General features: G+C 40.6%; 1 non-coding gene across 1 annotated transcript; it reads right to left on the bottom strand.

Annotated features, from left to right (window-relative positions):
- Positions 1-4185: 4185 nt before the first annotated feature.
- On the bottom strand, positions 4186-4292 carry LOC128568217 (U6 spliceosomal RNA). Its single transcript, XR_008375039.1, has one exon. It is a non-coding gene; the product is annotated as a U6 spliceosomal RNA (small nuclear RNA).
- Positions 4293-21925: the final 17633 nt, after the last annotated feature.

The raw sequence follows: 21925 nt of genomic DNA, 5'->3' as shown, positions 1-21925 counted from the left end.
TCGCGCGCTCTCTGGCTCCCCCTCTGGCTCCCGCTGCCGCCGCCGCCGCCTCCCTGGCTCCTCCCCCGGCTCCCGCTCGCTCAGTCCCGGCCAACAATGACCCGGGCAGCGCCGCGCAGAGCTGAAGCTCCGGCCCGGGCCGGGGGGCGCTGCGTGCCCCGCGCGGCGCCAACGCCTCCCTTCCCCGCGGCCTCGCGCCGGCCTCCCCGGGAGCGGAGCCCGAGTCCAGAGCTATTGTTCGAGGCCGCGCTAGGCCGGCTTCCTGAGCCCCGCAGGAAAAGCCCGGGCGAGGAGGCGGCCGAGGGGGGCGGGGCCGCCGGGCGCTCGCCGGGCTCGCCCAGGGGCTCCGCGGCCCGGCCGGGGGCTCCGCTTCTCCGCTGGTGCGGTTGGTACTCCTCCGTCCCCACGGCCACCTCCTCCGCCCCACCCCGCTCCAGGTGTGTGAGGGGAATCCCAAGCTGCCTGCCTTCTTCAGATGGGTCCCCAAGCTGGACTGACCTGTCCCTAGAGAGGCTGGCCTTTCTTCCCCCCCACCCTTCCTGCCAAGCTCTCTCCTGTCTCCCTGCGCTCCCTGAGCCTCTCTCATTTTCCTTACTATCCCTCCATAGTTTCTCTCTTTAGCTTTTCTCTCCCTTTTCCCTTTTCAGCGCCCCTTTAAACATCTCTGCCTGTCTCTGCGACTCTTTGTCCGGTTTTTTCCTTTTGCGATGTCTCTCTATCTCTCCCTCTGTCACTCTGTTGTCTCTCATTTGTCTCTGTCCTGCCTCCGCTCTTGGCCTGTATCTCCGCACTCTTCTTGGACAGCTGTCAAAACTCCCTAATCCCTGGGGCCTTCTCTGTTTTGTTCTTCTCCCTCATGTGAATGGAGAGATCCAGTTGGCCGGGAGAAAGGAGGTGTCACAGCAAGCTGAATTTCAATTAAAGTGGAGAGAGGGGCTGGGGAGGAATGAGGATGACTGCAAAAAAAGAAAGCAGATGCTGTATGGGGTAATTAATGCAGTGATTGTGTTATACCCATCAGTTTTTAAGCAATAATTAAACAATAATTAGCCAGTAGTCTGTTTATAGTTTAGTGACTGCAAAGCCCACAAAACAGAGGGTCTTTAGACCTGAGTGTTTAATGTGGTGTGTTGAGGGCTGTTTGCTGCTGCCTGCCCAGCCAGATGGAGAAGTGCAGGCCTGACCTAAATGTGTTAAAACACACCTAATGGAAAACAAGATATTGGTCTAAAGTTGATGGCCTGCTACTCATCAGCTAGAATCTACCGGATTTGTTTGTCTTTGGCAGTCTGACTCATTCCACCCTCTCAGGACCAGAGCACCTGGGACTTTTCCAGATACACCAACTGTGTTACCCTCACAACAAATAAATTGAATTTAATAAGTTCTTAGTGAACACTTTTTGGCTCCCTGTACTCATCGCTTTCTTTACTGAATTTCAATAAATGGTCTATTTATTTTCACCCATTAAAAAAAATAAGTACCTCTCTCCAACCTTGGATACATCCATCAGACCTCTATAATGTCTCTGAGATGACAAGTTCACTGCCCCGATATCTTGAACTAGCTTAAGATGCTCCTTACTTACTACCTTCTCTGACAATGAAAATACATATTTGCCTTTTCAAAATCTTCCTTCACTTTAACTTGTGCCTAACCCTTGACCTGCTCACATACACACAAACATGCACACACACACAGTGGCAAAACTGCTATAAACTGCCACCAATATGTAGCTAAAGAACCAGAGGCCCGGCAAGACATTAGCTCATTCCAATTCAGAAGAAACGTTACATGTTCAGAGGAAAGTTCGTATCAAAATCTTAACACGTGGACCAGAATGGGAGAACACCTTACATAATGACACAGACTTTTGTTGAGAGGAAATTTGGCAATTTCTATTAAAATGTTAAATGTTCATTAATATTAGACAAAGAAGATTTCAGAGAAAAGAATATTGCCAGGGATAAAGAAGGACATTTCAACTTATTAAGCAGACATAACAATTCTAAAAGCATTTACAACTAATAAGAGAGCTTCCAAATACATGAAGCACAACTGATAGGACTGTAAGGAGAACTAGAAAAAAAGTATTATAGTTTGAGATTTTAGTATCTGCACAACTCAATAACTGATAGAATAAGGAGACAGATCATCAGTAAAGATATGGAAGACTTGAACAATGCTATTAACGAACTTAACCTAACTGACAGTTATAGAACACTCCACTTAATAACAGTACGTATGTATTTTTGCCAGTGTACAGGTAACATTTACCAGATAAACTATGTGCTAAGCCATAAAACAACTCAATAAATATAAAAAGATTAAAATCATGCAAAGTAGCGTACAAATTAGACCTCAGTTGGTTTTTTCATATCATACAAAATATGAAATATTTTGTACAATGTTTTTTCAAATCATACAAAATATGAAATAAAATAAAATTTTATTATCTGACCATAATAAAATTAAATTAAAAATGTATAACAAAAAAACTAGAAAAAAATACTTTATAAACTAAATGACATACTTCTAAATAATCTATGGTCAACTAAGAATTCAAAGAGGATGTTTCAAAGTGAATAAAGATGAAAACACATCATATAAAATTCTGTGGGATGTGGCTAAAGCAGTACTTAGTTATTTATAGTGCTAAATAGCTATTTTGAAAATAAAAGTCTCAAATGACCTCCTATTCTACCTCAAGAACAAGTGAAACCAAAGCAGAACAGAAATAAAAAACATTAGAGATGAAGGCAATAAAATAGATCACAGGAAAACAAAAGAAAAAAAAAATCAATGAAACCTAAAGTGGGTTTTTTGAGAAGATCAATAAAATGTACAAACCTGTACCCAAGCTCAAATCACTATTAGCACAAATGAGAGAGGTGACATCACTACAGATTCTATAGACATAAAAAGAATAATAAAAGAGTATTATGAACAGCTTTATGCCAATAAATTTGACAACTTATACAAGATGGACAAATTTCTTGAAAGACACAAACTAATAAAGTTTATTCAAGAAGAAATAGATTAATAACATACATTAATATACTAAAGAAACTAAATTGGTAGCTTAAAAGCTTCTTATTCAAGATTCATATGTTTTTATTGGTAAATTCTCTGCAACATTTAGAAGGAAATAATATCAATTCCGCAAAAGTTACTCCAGAAAAGTGATGAGGAGAGAATATTTCCCAACCAGTTCTGTGAAGCCAGCATTATTTTGACACCAAAACTAAACAAAGACCGTATCGGAAAAAAAAAAAAAAAAGAAATATATATATATATATCCCTTGTGAATATAATGCAGAATTCTTCATTAAATTTTAGCAAATCAAATCCATAATACATAAAAAAAGATAATACAGGGTAAACATAAAGTTCATGTACAATTTACTAGGATAAATTATTTTAAATTGCACATGAACTTTATGTCTATCCTATATAATAACATCATGACCAAGTGGATTTATCTCTAGGATAACAGGTTGGTTTAATATTTGAAAATCTGTCAATGTAACTTATCATGTGTTATGGGTTAAACTATAGTCCCAAAAAAAGATATGTTGAAGTCCTAACCTTGGTACCTATTAATGTAACCTTAATCAGAAGTTACATCTTTATAGGTTGTAATGAAGTTGGGATGGGGTCATTAGTGTGGACTCTAATCTAATACGACTGGCATCCTAGTGAAAAGTAAAAAATTCCATGTAAAGACAGAGACACACAGAGGCAGAGATTGGAGTGATGCAGTTACAAGCCAAAGAAGGCCAAAGATTGACAGCCACAACTAGAAGCTCAGAAGAGGCACGGAAAAATTCTACTCAGAGTCTTAGAAGGAGCATGCCCATATTGTGTTTTTTTTTCCCAATTAACTTGAGAGTACAATTAGGTTACAATGTTTGCATCTGTTAGGTAGAGTCCCATTGTACTTGTGTCCCTCTCAGGAGGTGTGCCATATACCCTTACATTGTGCCTATTGAATGGGAGCACACCAATCTCCCTCCCTCTCCCCTCTCTTTGGAGTCCAATCAGTTGTGCTTCGTGTATTTTGGAATGAGCTAATAATGTCTTGCCCCCATCTTGAATTGAATTGAGTTTGTCTCTTGTATGGGCGTGTATTAGATTGTCTACTAGCTTCATATTATTTTTAAGCACACTGAATACTTCCTTTTCAAAAATATGGAACACTTCATGACTCTTGGTGTCATCCTTGCACAGGGGCCATGCTAATCTTCTCTGTATCATTCCAATTTTAGTATATGTGCTATATATTTTAGTATGTGGAAGTGAACACAGGCATCTTAATTTTAGATGGCTAGCCTCCGTCTGACTGTGACAAAATAAATTCTATTTTTTAAGCTACCCTGCTTGTGGTATTTTGATATAGCAGCCCTAGAAAACTAATATGCCATATTAAAAGAGAAATACCAGGGCGGCGCCTGTGGCTCAGTCAGTAAGGCGCTGGCCCCATATACCGAGAGTGGCAGGTTCAAACCCAGCCCCGGCCAAACTGCAAAACCAAAAAATAGCCGGGCGTTGTGGCAGGCGCCTGTAGTCCCAGCTACTTGGGAGGCTGAGGCAAGAGAATCGCTTAAGCCCAGGAGTTGGAGGTTGCTGTGAGCTGTGTGAGGCCACGGCACTCTACCGAGGGCCATAAAGTGAGACTCTGTCTCTACAAAAAAAAAAAGAGAAATACCATATGATCATCAATATAAGAAAAAAAAAAAAAATGACAACATCCAAAAATCCAGTATCAGTTCCTGACCAAAACTCTCAGGAAACTAGAAATAAAAGGGGCTTTCTTGACTTAATAAAGAGCATCTATTAAAAATATATATATAGGGTGGTGCCTGTGGCTCAGTCGGTAGGGCGCCGGCCCCATATGCCGAGGGTGGCGGGTTCAAACCCGGCCCCGGCAGAACTGCAACCAAAAAATAGCTAGGTGTTGTGGGGGGCGCCTGTAGTCCCAGCTACTCGGAAGGCTGAGGCAAGAGAATCGCTTAAGCCCAGGAGTTGGAGGTTGCTGTGAGCTGTGTGAGGCCATGGCACTCTACCCGAGGGCCATAAAGTGAGACTCTGTCTCTACAAAAAACAACAACAACAACAACAACAACAACAAAATATATATATATAGTTAGCAGAATATTTAGCATGAAAGAATAAAAGCTTTCTCCCTAAGATGAGAACAAGGCAAGGACGTCTATTGTCACTCATTAGAAAAAGAAATTAAGGGCATCTAAATTGGAGAGAAAGGGATAAAACTGTCTTTATTCATACATGACATGATTGTTATTTAGAAAATGCTATGAAATCTATCAAAAACTACCAGAACTAATGATGAATTTAGCAAAGTTTCAGGCTATAAGACTAAAATAAAAAATAAGCTATATTTCTATACACTAGCAATGAAGATTTAGAATTTGAAATTTTAAAGCTTCACTATATTAGAAATAAAAAATATGAAATATGAGGACTTCATCTGATTTTAAAAATATACAAGACTCATGTAATCCAAACTAAAATACATGGCTGAAAGAAATTAAAGAAGATGTAAGTAAAAGGAGAGAAATATACTGTGTCATGGATCAGAAGACTCAAAACTCTTAGCATAGAAATTATCCCCAAATTGATCAAGGTGATCCCAATCAAAATCCCAGGAAGCATTTTTTGTAGAAATTGACAAGCTGATTCAATGCAAAGAAACTCGAAAAACCAAAACAACTAAGAAAAAGAAAATTAGAGGACTTATGGTACCCAAATTTAAGACTTTTTATAAAGTTACTCAAGACAACATAGTATTGATGTAAAGACAGACAAATAAATTAATAGAAAAAAAGGAATCCAGAAACAGAACTATATGTATATCATCAATTGATTTGAAGCAAAGATCAAAGGGAATTCAGTGTAAAAATCATTGTCTATTCTAATGGTGCTTAAACAATTGAAAAGCTGTACCAGTTTTCTCTGACTCCTAAAACAAATTACCACAAACGTTGTGGCTTAAAACAGCACAAATCTCATTACGTTCGAGTTCTAGAAGCCAGAAATCCAAAATAGACCTTGCTGTGCTAAAATCAAGATGTTAGCAGGGCTGTGTTCTTTCTGGACTATCTAAGGGAGAATACATCTCCATGCTTTTTCCAGCTTCTAGAGGCCACCTGCATTTTTTGGCGTATGTCCCACTTCCTGCACCTTCCAAACCAGCAATGATGGGCCACATTTATATCACAGTGCCATCTCCCTGGTTCTTTCTTCAGTTTTCCACTTCCACTTTTAAGAGCTCTGTCACTATATTGAGCCCATCCAGATAATTTAGGATAGTCCCATATCTTAAGGACAGCTGATTAGCATCCTTAATTCTATTTGCAATCTTAATTCCCAATTTCCACATAAACTAATACAGTCCCAGGTTACAGGAACTAAGACACATATAATTTTGGGAGGGAGGACAGTATTCTACTATAATATCCATATACAAAGAAAATGAACTTAGATCCATATCTTACACCTTATATGACAATTAACTCAAAATATGTTATAGACATAAATGTAAAACCTAAATAAACTATAAAATTTCTAAAAGACATTGAAGAAAATCTTTGTGACCTTAGGGTAGGCAAAGATTTCTTAAGTATGACACCAAAGGCATATTCCCTAAATGAAAAAAGGAATTTCTATGCATCAAAAGACATTGCTAATAGAATAAAAAACAAGCCACAGACTGGTAGATATTTGAAATTTTTTCTTATGAAAGATCATATCCAGGGTGGCACCTGTGGCTCAGTGAGTAGGGCACCGGCCCCATATACCAAGGGTGGCAGTTTCGAACCTGACCCCGACCAAACTGCAACAACAACAACAACAAAAAGATTATATCCAGAATATACAAAGAACTCTCAAGCTTTCATAATAAGAAAACAAACTTGATTTTTGTTTTTTGAGACAGAGTCTCACTTTATTGCCCTCAGTAGAGTGATATGGCATCATAGCTCACAGCAACATCAAACTCTTGGTCTCAAGTGATTCTCTTGCCTCAGCCTCCCAAGTAGCTGGGACTACAGGCACCCACCACAACACCTGGGTATTTTTTTTAGAGATAGGGTCTTGTTCTTGCTCAGGCTGATCTTGAACTCATGAGCTCAGGCAATCCACCTGCCTTGGCTTCCCAGAGACAACTCAATTTTAACAATTAGAGAAAAGATTTGAATAGACGCTCACGTTAGCAGATATATAGACCACAAATAAGCACTTCAGAAAAGGCTCAACCATATCAGTCATTAGGAAAATGCAAATTAAAATCACAATGAGATACTATGATTTATTAGAGTATCTAAAATTTAAAAGACTAAACATATCAAGTGTTAGATGTGAGTAAAGATTTGAAATGGAACTCTCACGATCCTGGTAAGAATCTAAAATGGTACAACTACTTGAAAAAACTGTTTGGCAGTTTCTTACCTTGGTAAACATGCATGTAACCATGTGACCCAGCCATTCTACTCTTAGAGGGAAATAAAAGCACATATGCATGTAAAGCCTTGTAAACAGGTATTTATAGCAACTTTATCTATAATAGCAAAAACCAGGAGGTTATCCAAAAATCCATCAACAAGTGATCAGATAAATAAATTATGATATATCTAGGCAATGAATACGGCTCAGTATTTGGCAGAATCTCAAAATAATTATGTAGAGGGAAAAAAAGTCAGACAAAAAAGAGTATATACTAAGTGATTCCATTTTTATAAAATTGTAGGAAATGCAAAGTAACCTCTACTGACAGCAAATAGATCATTAGTTGTCTGGAGATGACTAAAGTGGGACACTGGCAGGGGAGGGGTGAAAACATGGGATTACAGATGGGACTAGTGAAACTTTTAGAGATAATGGATATGCTCGTGAAACTTTTAGAGATAATGGATATGATTGTGATGGTAGTTTCATGGGCATATGCTTATGTCAAAAGTGATCAAATTATACACTTAAAATACATGCAATTTGCCAAATGTTGAGTATACCTCACTAAAGCTGCTTTAAAAAATAATTATTATTTTTAAAAAAACAAATGGGATAAAGCTGTATGTGCTTACAAGGAAAGACAATTATCTTGAGAGAATTACATGGGCTTTCATGGTCTATAAAATGTATATGTAATATTCAATGCTGAGATTTTCCATGATATAGATTCTTTAGCATGAGGAAGGAAAAAGCAAGAGAGATTGAAGGAGAGAGAGATAAAAGGACAAAATCATTATATAGGGAAACGTTTTCACATGGTATGTAAGAATGCCAGGGTGGAGGAAGAAGAATACATTCGGGTGTGTGTGTGCATGTGTATGTGTGTGTGTGGAGGGGGTGCATGTGTGTTTATAAAGATCCCTCCGCCCCTATTCAAAGATCTAAGGAAGGAAAGAACAGCATGGCACAGGATGGAAGAAGAGTTTTAGAAAGGTAGATGGGCCCCAAAGACTGCAATAAGGAGTCCAAAGTCCCATAGAAATCGTGTAGGAAGAGGAGCTAAGCACCACAAGGGTGTGGCTGTGGGCTGAAAAGGAAAATCATGGAAGGCAACGGGAGGAAAGGCAATAGCATGTGTTGATGCTTCTCTATGGAGTGGAGCAGGTGCGGGCAGGAAAGAGAAGATGGTGGTGAACAGGAATCCAAGGTACCTCCTAGGGAGACTAGGTAACAGAAAATGGTGGCATGACCATCAGGGGGAAAAGTTCTAGAGGAGAAACCAATCTGGGAGAAGATGGGAAAGTGATTAATTACGATACTGCTTAATTTGACCCCTCATTTAATCAATGAGAAGAATATAAAGCAGAGGGTAAAGTGACTTGCCTGAAGCGGCCCAGCAGAATGAGACCTAGGCCTTTTTCCATGCTGTTTCCCTATTTCACACATTTCCCCTCTTACCTGAGGAGTCTGAAGTGATGATGGGTGTCCAGGTGGTAATCCCCAATCGACAATTAGAACTGTCAACATAGCCCCTGGGAGAGGGCTTAGGAGCTGGAAATATTGATTAAGGAGCTAGGAGCTGGCTGAAGCAGTAAGAGCAAATGAGATAAAAGGTTTTCTATCCATTTCCATTAACTTTCTGCTTTGGATGAATTATCCCCGGGTATGTCCTGCTTTCTACTCAAATCAAATTCGCCTTAGAACCAGCCCCTCTTCCCACTTTCCTGACTTCGTTATTCTAATTTCACAGACTTGAATCTCACAAACGTATTGGATTCTGCTCCCTCCTCTACTCCCTGCATCCATGCTGTAATTAACCCAGCATTTTCCTATGAAAATTCATCTGTTGTCCCCCTTTCCCTCCAACATCATCTAAGCCCAGTCTTCAGCTCTGTGATCCTGAATTTCTATAACAGTTTACTGACCAGCCTCTCCAGACAGGCAGTAAAGCAAAGCCAATGACTGAAAGAAAAGATAGGCCAGAGAGTCATAAGTGACAGGAACGTGCTGGCCTTGGAGACCAGGTGAGAGAGTACCAGGACGGAGATGGCGTCAAAAATGTCAGGATAGGGAAGTAAGTTGCAGTGAGGATTGAGACATGGAAACAGGACATCACTAAGTAGCAGGTTACAAGTAAACTTCAAGAGAGAAAGAAGAGAGTAGAACCACCGGTTGCAGGACAGAGTAGATGGTGAGGGTGCGAAGTACAGTCCAGAACCCCCCTGCAGGCAGGAGAGGGGCTTCTGTGTGTGGTGAGGGGATTAACACAGCAGAGCAGAATAATCTGTTCATGAGGTTTAGGCAATGAAAAAGAAAATAAGAGCACCTAGACAGCGTGGTGACTTTTGCAAATGTTCGTCTTGTTTTGTTTTTTTCAAAATGGAGCTAGCTATACATAGCTAAAAAACTGGGGGAAAGATATAGCAGAGAGAAAAAAGAAAGGAATAGAAAGTTCTGAAACTGAGAGACTATCAGTGTCACTCAGAAAGTGGAAGGGTGGATGGCCTTCCCTGTTGCAGGGGCAGCCAGCATCCTGAGCGTTTGTCTGCAGAAAGGAAGTGGGTGGAAGATATTTGGTCCTCAAATCTTGATTCCCAGCTCTCAGTCCATACTGAACAGGAAATCTCTAACAGAAAGCTGTTTCCTTTGTCACACTATTTTCTGTTTAGAGTGAGGATAGGAAGTAATCTGTCCTGTTCTTTTAACAATTCCAAGGGAACGCCAAAACATCCCCTGGTCTCGGCCTTGCTTGATATACAGTTGTGTCAGCCCCAAAGCTCTTCCTGAGCTCTGCTTGTAATCTTTCCTGGTCCAGATGAAGCCCATTCCCTCTCATCCTGTCCTCGGGGGAAGCATGTGGTGACCAGAAAACCTGCCTGAGTGGGGAAGCCTGTAGAGCAGCGGTTCTCAACCTGTGGGTCGCAACCCACAGGAACTATATTAAAGGGCCGCAGCATTAGGAAGGTTGAGAACCACTGCTGTAGAGGGTAAAGTGTTACTCTACAGACTCTGAGGAAGTTGCCTTTATACACTCTACACCCATGTCCCTGTCAGCTTTTACCTATCTGGAAGAGAAGCAGGAACTCAAACATTCGAATAACCAGTTTCCACTGACATTTTAAAAGAAAGACACCTTTTGTCATTTCAGAGCTTCAGGTCCAAAGAAGCCAGAGGTATTCTGCACCTAATAAACTAAAAGATAAAAGATACCTTAAACCACCCAAGAGTTATATTTACTCAAGAAGCGGCCAGATACACACTGCAGTCAGACCAAAAGCCTCTGTGTCACCAAGTGGTTTCAAGGAAAAGTCAGGTTTCCTCTCCAATGCCACCTCATGAGGCTAAGAAGACCTTTATGTCTTGCAGCAATTAACAAGAAAGGGATTCAGATGTGAAAAAGAAAGTGAGAAACAAAGAAGTTAGGGTGAAAAAGAAAGAAAGACAAATGTGGAAGAAAGATAAAGATAAGAAGACAACAAAATAAGAAACAAGGGGCCACGCCTGCAATCCTGGCACTGTGGGAGGCTGAGGCAGGTGGATAGTCTGAGCTCAGGGGGTTGAGACCAGCCTTAGCAAGAGGCAGACCCCATCTCTACTAAAAATAGAAAAACTGAGGCAGGAGGATCATTTGAGCCCAGGAGTTGCAGGTTGCTATGAGCTAAGGATGATGCCATGGTACTCTCCCAGGGTGACAGAGTGAGACTCTGTCTCAAAAAAAAAAAAAGGATGCATGAACAAGGAAGTCTCTTCTTGGTGTTCACTTAGAACAGTGGTTCTCAACCTTCCTAATGCTGCAGCCCTTTAATACAGTTCCTGTGAGTCGCAACCCACAGGTTGAAAACAGCTGACTTAGAACAAGAGTTTTATAAATAAAGTTTTATCAGAACACAACCATGTCCATTAGTTTATTAGTTCAGCATTTTATGGCTGCTTTTATGTGCTATAGGGACAGAGTTGAGTGCTCACAACAAAGACTATATGGCCTGCAATGTAGAAAATATTTATTATCTGGCACTTTAAAAACATGTTTGCCGACCCCTGGCTTCTTTAAGTAATAACAACATTATATTTTTCCCTAATGCTCATAGGCTTTTCATGGTTCTTCAACTATTCCTGATGCTTAAAGTTACCTTAAGAAACTATTGCCCTGGAAGAAACCAAGACTGGAGTCAGGCAATATAATAATTAATCAGAACTGTAGTTTAGAGAGTGAGCAAAGAAGAGTTGCCTCAAGAAACAAAAGAAATTGCAAAGCTAAAGAACAAATCTGACTCTCAAAAAGACTACTATAGATGGGAAATGTGTGTGGCGGGTGTATGTGTGAAAAATGTAATGATTTTAACATTGCTAAATATTAATCAGAAATACATATACAGAACTATAAATGTATACGCTTATTTCTGATTAGTATTGTTTCTGTATATACATTTGTTTTCCTGATTAGTATTTAACAAACCTAAAATTACAGTTGTTTCATGGGGAAAAGGCTGATATAGCATGGTGCCCAAGGGAATTAAAGGAGCTGATCAATATAATAGATGAATGATAATATGTACTTGAAATATGAATAACAGGTAAATTTTAGGAAAAGAAAGTATTTCTAGCATTTTCTGAGGATACAGTTTTGAAAGTGGTGGTTTTTATATTTCAATTCAAGCTGCTTGATAACACGAGACTAAAAAGAAAAGGCTCAGGGTTAAGGGTGGATGCCATCCCTTTAAATGTGAAACATGGAGCCATCTAGACTATTTTGGAGTTTTTGCAGACGAATTGTGGGGACGAGTCAGAGTCACATGTCTTTTGCATTTGGCTCATATTTTTCTAATGTTTTCTTCAGATTACTCCTCCTTCCACCTTATAAAACCATTCTACCCCTTCTTGTCCTGCCTTCTCCGCACACATGCACACAAACACACACACACACACACACACACACACCAGGTGCAAGATTCTATTCTTCATTCTCTCATTTATCCAGCAATCTCTGCCCCCTCCCCATCTGCAGGTTTCTGCTAAAAGTCATAGGCACTGCTCATGACCTACCCCAAATCCCTTCCGTCCTGCCTCTCCACTCATGGAGAGTACTATTCAAAAGGGTAGTGTGCTCACCTAAACTGTGTGCCTTCCCAGGTTCCTTTGCAGCTAGGGGTAACCATGTGACCTGTTTCTTATAATGAGATATGACTGAAGAAAATGTCTGCTAGTAGGTGGAGAAAATTTTTGGCCTCCCCATACAGTCCCTACCTTCCCCCACCTTTCCTTCCTTCTTTTCCTTCTTTTCTTTCTTTCCTATGCTTCTTTCTTTCTCCTTTTTCCTGGTTGGTTCATAAACATGAGGCTTGAGGTGGAGCAACTATCTTGAGAACATACATCAGCAAAACCACAAGCTGAAGATGGTGAATCAGAAAGAGAAAAAGCGCCTGGGACATTGATAGCACCTTGCAGCTGCTGCATTGGCCTTGGACTTCTCGTTTTTGTGAGAATCATACACCTCAATTTAGTAGGGTCCTGTAGTCAGGTTTATGTAACAAGTGGGCTAATGTAACTAATTGCCGCACCCATATTCTTCCTTCTACCTGGAAATTCACTCTCTCTCCACCCCATAGTCAAGTCTTGAAGTGCTATGCTTTCTTAAATCCACCCCCCAAAAGTACCCTCTCTCCTACAGTCACATAGGGCACAATTAAAATCATTAAAATAGCTTACCTGTATCAAGTCTACTTCGTGTGATAAATATTCATGTGTGTTTATTCACACTTTCCTCCTAGATTGAGAGATGCTGAGGGCAAGGATCCTATTTCACTCATTTTGAATGCCTTCAGCACCCAGAACAGTGCCTGGAGCAATCAGTAAAGGATTGTTGAACTTCTTCGACTGGACAAATACTCCTCCCTTTGCAAGTGTAGGTTATATATCATATTAAAACATCTGGCTTCTGTGTAGATGAGATGGGTAAGTTAACAGTTAGAAAATAGACTTAGAAATTCTTCTCACGTTTTGACAGTTGTGTGTCCTGTTGCTAATTGGCAGATATATAACCTAAAGCCAAAAGAAAATACAGAAATGAGAAGGTGTTGAAAGTCCAAAACTGGGCCTATATATCATCAAACTAGCATGCTGCTTTCCCTAAACTCAATCTCAAATCAGTATCTGTTAGAGGTAGACTCCTGTCCCTAGCTGTTAATCTCACCTATTGCATTATAATTATAAATCCATACTTCTGCTTATTTAACATAATTCTTTTGATTGACAAAAACTTACTGGCCATCCAATATGTGTCAAATCTAGGGTGACCAACTATCCTATGCTGCCTGTGACCGAGGGGTTTCTCGAGACACAGGAATTTTCAGTAGTAAAACCAGAAGATCCCCCAATGCCCAGAATTATTAGCCATACAAGAAGCTCCATGCTTGGTACTTGGTATAAAACAGTAGAAGAGAAAGTTGTTGCCTCGTTGCTCATGTAGAACCGTACAGTCTAACGCGTTTTTTATTTGGGGTTCCTAGCAATTACAAATAGATTTGCATCCTGTAACTATATTTTCAAGTCATTTGTGTTATATTTTCTTACACAGTAATCAAGCCAACCCAATGCTTCCAGGTGCTAACACCACAAATTTCATAGCACAGCTGGCTGTCTGTGTAGAGGGAAGATGAAGGACTTTGGAATAGGAGAGTAAGCAGAAGTTCAGTTCATGAATGTGGCCATTGTTTCGCCGGCTGTGAATTCCAACCAACATTAATCACAGCCTGAGCCAGTTGTCTGTTGTTCTTGGATCAGCAGGCATGTTCATCTTCAGGTTCTCAGCACTCTTTGTGACACTGATTTTGACCTGTTGTGTGGAACAGTATCTTCTTTGGAAAGGGCAAGAGATGTCCACCTTTCCTGGCTGGAGCATGACTTTTTCTTCATAATATGCATTCCTCCTACAGCTGGGTGCTGGGTTAAGATAAAAATCCTCCCATTCTTCAGTCAAGAATATATGACTTATTTCTCCTCCTAGAGTGTCAATCCCCCCTAGAGTGTCAATCTATTATCTATAGATAATAGATACTTCTGAATTTAATAATCTGAAGGTCCTATCCCCCTCAGTTGCCACTCACTATGCAAAGGCTGAAGGTCTTGATTCCTCCATTCTATGAATATGTTCAGACTTTTCCTCCTGAATCTCCAGCCCTCCATCTCTACTAAGCTTTAATAACAACCACCACTTTCTACTCATGTATTGGCTAGGCATCATGCTAGGTATTTTTGTATTCATTATCTTATCCAGTGACTTACACCTGTAATCCTAGCCTGGGAGGCCAAGGTGGGTGGATTGCCTGAGCTCAGTAGTTGAAGACCCGCCTGAACAAGAGCAAGACCCTGTCTCTACAAAAAAAAAAAAAATATAGAAATTAGCTGGGCACTGTGGTAGACGCCTGCAATCCCAGGAAGCTGAGAAAGGAGGATTATTTGAGCCTAAAAGTTTGAGGTCACTGTGAGTTAGGCTGATGCCATGGCACTCTAGCCTGAGCATCAGAGTGAGACTGTCTAAAAATAATAAAAATAAAGTGCACAACAACTCAAAATAGATATTGTTATTCCCACTTTCAAATGAAGAAACTGAGGTGCAAAGAAGTTAGGGAACTTTCCATGGGTCACACATTATATAAATGGATAGAGTAGAATATGGATGCTACTCTATCAGACTCTTTTCTGAGAGTTGATCTGATGATCTTGAACAGTGGTTCTCAACCTTCCTAATGCTGCGAGATTCAATACAGTTCCTGTGGGTCATGACCCACAGGTTGAGAACCGCTAATAGAAGTTCTTGGATGCTTGAAAAGAGCCTGTAGATCATAGATCCTTGAAAACAAGTGTGAGAAGGACTTCAAGAGAAGTAATTTTGTGTCTATTGGCCTGGTATTTTGCCAGGGAGCCGAGGAGAGAGAGTGAACACTGCAAATCAGGGAGAAAAACTTGACAAACACCTTGGTCAATTATCTTTCCATAGATCAAATGTTAACTAAATTTGTAACTATATGTAAATTTGTGCTTTGAAGCAATAAAGAATTAATTTTAAAACGTCTTAGAACTTTTCTAAGAGCAGCTCTCCACAAATAAAACTAAAATGCTTAATTTTATTTCCATAGGATTTTTATAGAAAAGATACTTTATGTGGTCTGAAGCTACACTTTGGAAAGATAAGACCAGAGAAGTTGGGGAGTGAGTCTTGGAGCCTGACCCCATCACTGCCCATGCCAATATTGGCAGAGCAGTCAGATGGTGCACAGATCCCACAATGGGCATTTACAAATGAGGAATATACTTCCAGTGCCCTGCAAAATTCCTAGTTTGTAGTAGGTGCTCAATAATGTTATTGAACAAGTGAATAAAGGAATAAACAAATAAACAAAACAAGTGATTTTCCAGAAGGTCATTCAGCAGGGACAGAAATCCAATGTTCTGAAGTTTTACTCCATCTCTTGATTTATTTACATCATCCTCTGGGGGAGCCTTGCCAACTTTAAAATGGATATTTGGATGTCAGAATGAATAGAGCATTGTACCTCATTTAAGCAATATCAAAATTTTAATTAGGGATATGGAAAAGATGGAGCTGATGAAGACCTTCCATTATCCAGATGTCAGCACTAGTCAGCGTGGTTGGTTTGATTTCTAATGAGCATCTGCTCTACTTCACCAATCCCTTTGTGCAATACACAGTTCACATTACAAAGTCAACATTTCTTTATCATCTGTGTGGTCAGTCACCTTTTTGTTGTCTCTCCCTTGTAATTGTTTTATCTGGCTTCCCTGCTGCATTCCTTGGCTGCCCACTCCTCCTGCCCATCAGCCAGATTGTACTCAGGCTATGTAAATGCACAGAAAACAACCCAGGGTCCATTTTAACTGATTAGGTGTTTTATCTATTGCTTTGGATTATCCATGCCTTCTATAGATACATAGCATAGACTGGTTGAACAACACCCCTGGATTCTATTACGCACACTCAGCTCTCTATTATCTGTGCTAATGGAGTGAAGAGAAGTACAGATGCTCGGGAGAGATGTGTGAAATCAAGGTATAGTCTATACCCATTGTCGTTGTTTATTTTCATGAGTGTTTATATATATACCTATGTGACCATCACACCGATCAAGACATATTTCCAGAACCACATCTCAGTCAATCTTCCCCTATCTTAGCTACTGGCAACCACAAGCCTTTCTTTCACTATGGATATGTGAATAGATTTGTCTTTTCTAGGGTCTACGTAAATGGAATGATAGAGTATGTATTCACAAAAATGATTATTTTTACTTGACTTTGGGATGGCTTCTCTGATTTCCTTCTCAGTGATGTCTGGGTGTAGGCTGATGTTAAAACGTGTTCATGTTCCCTACACCCATATTGGTTTGACAGGGTGGGCATCGCTGGGACTTGGAAGAAACCTGGGAAGCAAGATGTGGAGGCTGATGCGCATAATTACTGGCAAAGAGAAGAATGTTGGCTCTCCCCCAGCATTGACAGAATATGCCAAACATGTGTGCTTACGACGTGTCCTGAACCTATTTTCAAGGTTGCCCACTACAGTTTCTCTTAAACTTCATTGCCCAGGAATTGTGTGTGCTTTGCCTAGAATGGACATGTCATTTGGAAACTCCAGACTCTAGCCAGCCCCTCTCAGCCACGGAGTCATTGCTCCCTCTGGTGTAAACACGGAGATCTGTCACCCCATGCCATGAGGCATGCCCACCCCTGGCAGCCTTCCCCTGACATCAGGGAACGAAGGGCAGGGAATAAAGCCTCCAGCTGCCGTTAAGTTCATACGTCAGAGGCTGAGTTTGTGAGTAGGTAAACACAGAGGAACACCAGAAATCAATTGCTTGGGAGAGGACAGCAACAGAGAGAATGGAAACCCCATAGATGACAGAACTAGTTAGACCTGAAAGAGGTTGAGGGGTAGAGGCATAGCCAGAAATACAAAGCAAGAAGCTATTGAGGTATGGAATGTTTTTTGTTTTTTTTATTACGAGAAATCTTTTAAAATGTACTCCTATACCCAAAATAGATTCAGACCCAGGGTATGAGAATGTTTGAGAAGTGAGTTTTAACATAGAAATGCTGATAAATCCTTTAAACAACCTACACACCTCCAGGTGCTGCTGGACCTACTTAATCCCTTTAAACCTCCACAAACTTCAACCATAGAGTTTAAAGTCTCATAAATCTTCACTTACTTAAAATAGAGAAATAGAAATCACATTCAGGAGCTTAGGGTTAGGGACAAGTGGTGAGCATTCAATGCCATTTAAAACCACAGCACAAGACTTTACATCACATTTTCCCAAGAAAAGCCAAAATGCAAAGTGCTCACGTTTCTGGATTATGGTTCCATAGTTCTTAATTTGTTATTTTTCAACCTTTCTAGAGGGCAGGGTGGAGTGCAAGAGACCATCAACTAGCTATTTAGCTGGATGGGGGAAAAAAAACCTGCAAAGACCTATCTCATTTACTCCTATTTTATACAAAATGAAACCAAAAAGAAAAAAACTATAAACTACTACCCCACGTCATTACAAAACAATGCTGTTTCTAGCAAAGCATCAACAAAAATGATGTCTGGCTTTGTTAAATTTTTAATTCATGACCCAAAATAAAAGTTATGGAGACTATTTTACTAATAACAGCTAACTTTTCTTGTACATGCCTATTACATGCCAGAATCTTCCTTGTGAAGAGCTTTAAATACACTATCTAATTTCATCCTTACAGCAACCCCATGAGAAATATTATTCTTGTCTCTGTTTTACAGTTGAGGAAACTGAGGTTCAGATTAAGTAATTTACCTGAAGTCACACATCTGGTAAGTGATACAGCAAAAATTCAAATCAGAGTTTGCTTTGCAAGTGCTGATCTTATCCAAGATGCTTCTGCTTTCTGTGGTGCAGTAAACACAGCTTACAGAGCAGCTGGAACAATCTCATATAGCAAACTCTGAGAATTTGTAAGTCCTCTTTTCTGCCCTGGTTCAATGGCCTTTTCACACCTCACAGTCTTTTAGAAAAGTCCTCCGTGTTAAATGAATCTTTACTCAAAGTTCAAGGTCGTGTAGAGAACAGAAGACTCTCCAGTTTGCTTTGCTTGTTTCAAGCTTCAATTGGCCTGCAGAGATGTAACACCAGGTGATCCCTGGAAAACTTCTGAACTTTAGTTCCCTCGTCTATTAAATGAGGATTATAAGACCTACCTTTGGGGTCTTCGTGAGGGTTAATGTGTGGGAAAGCCATCAGAAGACTGTAAAGGCCAAGCACTTGCTGGCTTTCATGATGGCTATGGTGCCTTAAGTATCATATAAAGTAAAACCCTCCCCAAGGAACATCTTCACAGAGGAGAACACACAGCACTTTTTCTAGGATGAGTTTGTGAACTTAATTGTCCAACTGATAAGTTACCATCATTAAACACACCTTGTTGGAGAGCACTAAATGAAAGAGGCATTTCCTCTTCCTCTTATTTCTCTCTCTCCCCATCTAAGGCAGTAGGGCCTGTGCCCAGAGATTTCACAAAATTATTGAGTTTACAAAATTAATTGTCCGGGCAGCGCCTGTGGCCCAAAGGAGTAGGGCGCTGGCCCCATAGGCCAGAGGTGGTGGGTTCAAACCCAGCCCTGGCCAGAAACTGCAAAAAATAAATAAATAAATAAATAAAATAATTGTCCAACTTCATGTACTGGGGAAGTGTTTTAGATTGGGGTCCTCCAGAAACTGACCTTGAAACAAGCATTTTAGAGAAAATGGTTTTTTGGGAGATAATCTAAGGAAATATCAGCAAGGAGTGAGGAAGTGAATCAGGGAAAGGAAGATAGCCAATTAAAGGTGAATTATTAAGCCAATACACAATGGACAAGTACAGCTTAATCTGACAGGAGAACTCTGGGAAATAGTCCTACAACACATACTTCAGAATTATCTTACCCAAGGGATGAGGTTGCAGGAATATTTGTACATCATCTCCCATCATCCATTGGTTGAAGGATGATTCTGGAGAATAGGCAGTTCATTTTTCAGCACTTCTGAACTGGCATGTTTCCTGAGCTGAGGGACCTTCCAGGGTTCCAAGTAAAATTCTCAAGTACCAAAAGGATACAGATACTGGCACTGGGAAGTCTGGAAGACACTGAAATGGAAAGGCCTGAGGGATGTGAGTCTACTTCATCTCATACTTCCTCCCCAGAAGGGAAAATCCAAGTTGGAAGGAAGTTTAGCGTACTCTTATTCCCTGAGCAATTGGCCCATTTATTTTTTGAGGTATAAGGGTGTGTTACACATAAGCTTGAGTTCCTAGTTCCAGGCCATGAAGATGACTGAGCCAAGGACACACAGGACTGCCTCCTCTTCCTCCTCACCCCCCTAATTCAATGGCTGTCAGACATCAGTAATATTTCTCATTACAAACAGTGGTTCTCTAGAGCTGTTCCAGAAGGTATTGGGAAAGTCACATTCCTTTAGAGAATCCAGGGGCATTAAGTCTGTATTTAAGTTAAGGGTTTAAAATTGTCTCACTCCTGGGTGGCACCTGTGGCTCAAAGGGGTAGGGCACCAGCCCCATATGCCAGAGGTGGTGGGTTCAAACCCAGCCCTGGCCAAAAACTGCAAAAAAAAAAAATTGTCTCACTCCTTCACCATGCCAAATCCCTTGATGCTAGGTCATGGTAAGGAGTGGTGATAAGAATGTAGGATGGATTAACTGCTGATCAGCTAAAGTAAGTCACTATCCTCTGAAACAAGCAACTATTTCAACTAAAGGCATGTCTCTTTTCCAAACATTTAAACAAGATACAGTGGAGGACGTTGTTTACACTGTGAGTCAAGGATGGTTTAATTATTTCAGGAAGTTGGGTCTGCTGTGAGTCAAGACACATATTATTTCCTGTCATTATTTCAGGAAAAGACCAGAGTTTGGGGGAAACTGCAAGCAAAGTTGTAGGGGGCTCGACTTTGGTTGGTTTAGCCAGAGTCTATCATTCAATATCCAGTAGAATGGGAAGTCAAAAGTTTCCTGCTTCGTTCCGAGGGATTATTACTTTCTGTTCCTTTATTCCCAAATCTCATCTGCCATCCTAGCCTTTCTCCTAGAGTTCATCTCTGTTGTAAAGTGTTTACAGAGGTTGTTATATTGGGGTAAAAATGCCAGTAATTTATGTCAATGAGATCTCAGTATTCCAAGTTGCAGAACTTGAATTATGCCTATGGTGTGACCTTCTATTTTGTCAGGAAAACAAGTTAAAGAGAAGAATCTGTAATAGATGATTCTTCTGGGTAAATTATGCTGCTTTTACTAACTTTACATCATATAATTCTTTGGCTCTTAATCAAAGTTATCACTGGTGCTTTTAATTTTCCCTCCAAGCTTCTAAGCACTTGAGCTCCAAATACTTCTTCTTTTGTCTGAGGTCTTTGTTGTTGGACACAGCTTTAGGGAAGGCAGCACCAATACTGCTTTACCTGACACTGACTTCCCCAAGTTGGAACTTTCTGCAACTCCCTCAAGACAACGGCCTCCATAACACTTATTGCAGTGCTAGAGATACTTAGAGGGGAGGGTGGCCTTTGTTGGTGCCGCTTTACGAGGCCGACACCATATGCATGAAATAGCCGGTATGCAGGTTGAAAGTACAAGCCTGCAAGAGGTGGATTCCCAGAGGGTTAGGAGAGCCGAGCCACCGAGTAACTTCCATGGCTGCTGGAGCACCCCAAGATACCTCCGCAGCAGCTATTTATTGAAAAGACAGGTGTGGGCAGCCCCACGTACAAGGACTACATGTTTAAGCATCGCTATGTGCTCTTTCCCCACAGGCTAGACTCCCACACCGATGCACCACAGATGTTCAAAGTCCGACACCTGCTGTGCTGAGGAGCCACTGATCTTACCTTGTTAGAGCACTTAGTTGCTTGAGGGCTTGCCTCTAGGCTGCAAAACATTTCCATGCCAGTTAGGAGGTTGTCCCGGAGTTCCTGGAGCTCCCAGCGCCTCCCTCAAGAATGGGTGACTGTGTTAAGACATTTATATTCTACATTTAGTAAGTTTCACATGTACCCTTGTAAGATGCACCGTAGGTACGGTCCCACCAATTACCCTCCCTCCACCCATCCTCCCCCCTCCCTCCCCTCCCTTTCCCCTTTCCCCATATTCTTAGGTTATAGCTTTAGTTTCATAGTAGGGCTGAGTATATTGGATACTTTTTCTTCCATTCTTGAGATACTTTACAAGAAGAATATGTTCCAGCTCCATCCATGTAAACATGAAAGAGGTAAATGCCAGGGAGACTATGTTAACCAGTGTGATGAAAATATGTCAAATGGTCTATAAAACCAGTGTATGGTGTCCCATGATTGCCTTAATGTACACAGCTATGATTTAATAATAAAAAAGAAAGAAAGAAAGAACCGGTGACGGCTCCTATAAG

This window comes from Nycticebus coucang, chromosome 16 (genome assembly GCF_027406575.1).
Source record: "Nycticebus coucang isolate mNycCou1 chromosome 16, mNycCou1.pri, whole genome shotgun sequence".
Taxonomy (NCBI): Eukaryota; Metazoa; Chordata; class Mammalia; order Primates; family Lorisidae; genus Nycticebus; species Nycticebus coucang.
The sequence above is the reverse complement of the archived record's forward strand: the minus strand, read 5'-3'. Positions and strand labels throughout refer to the sequence as shown.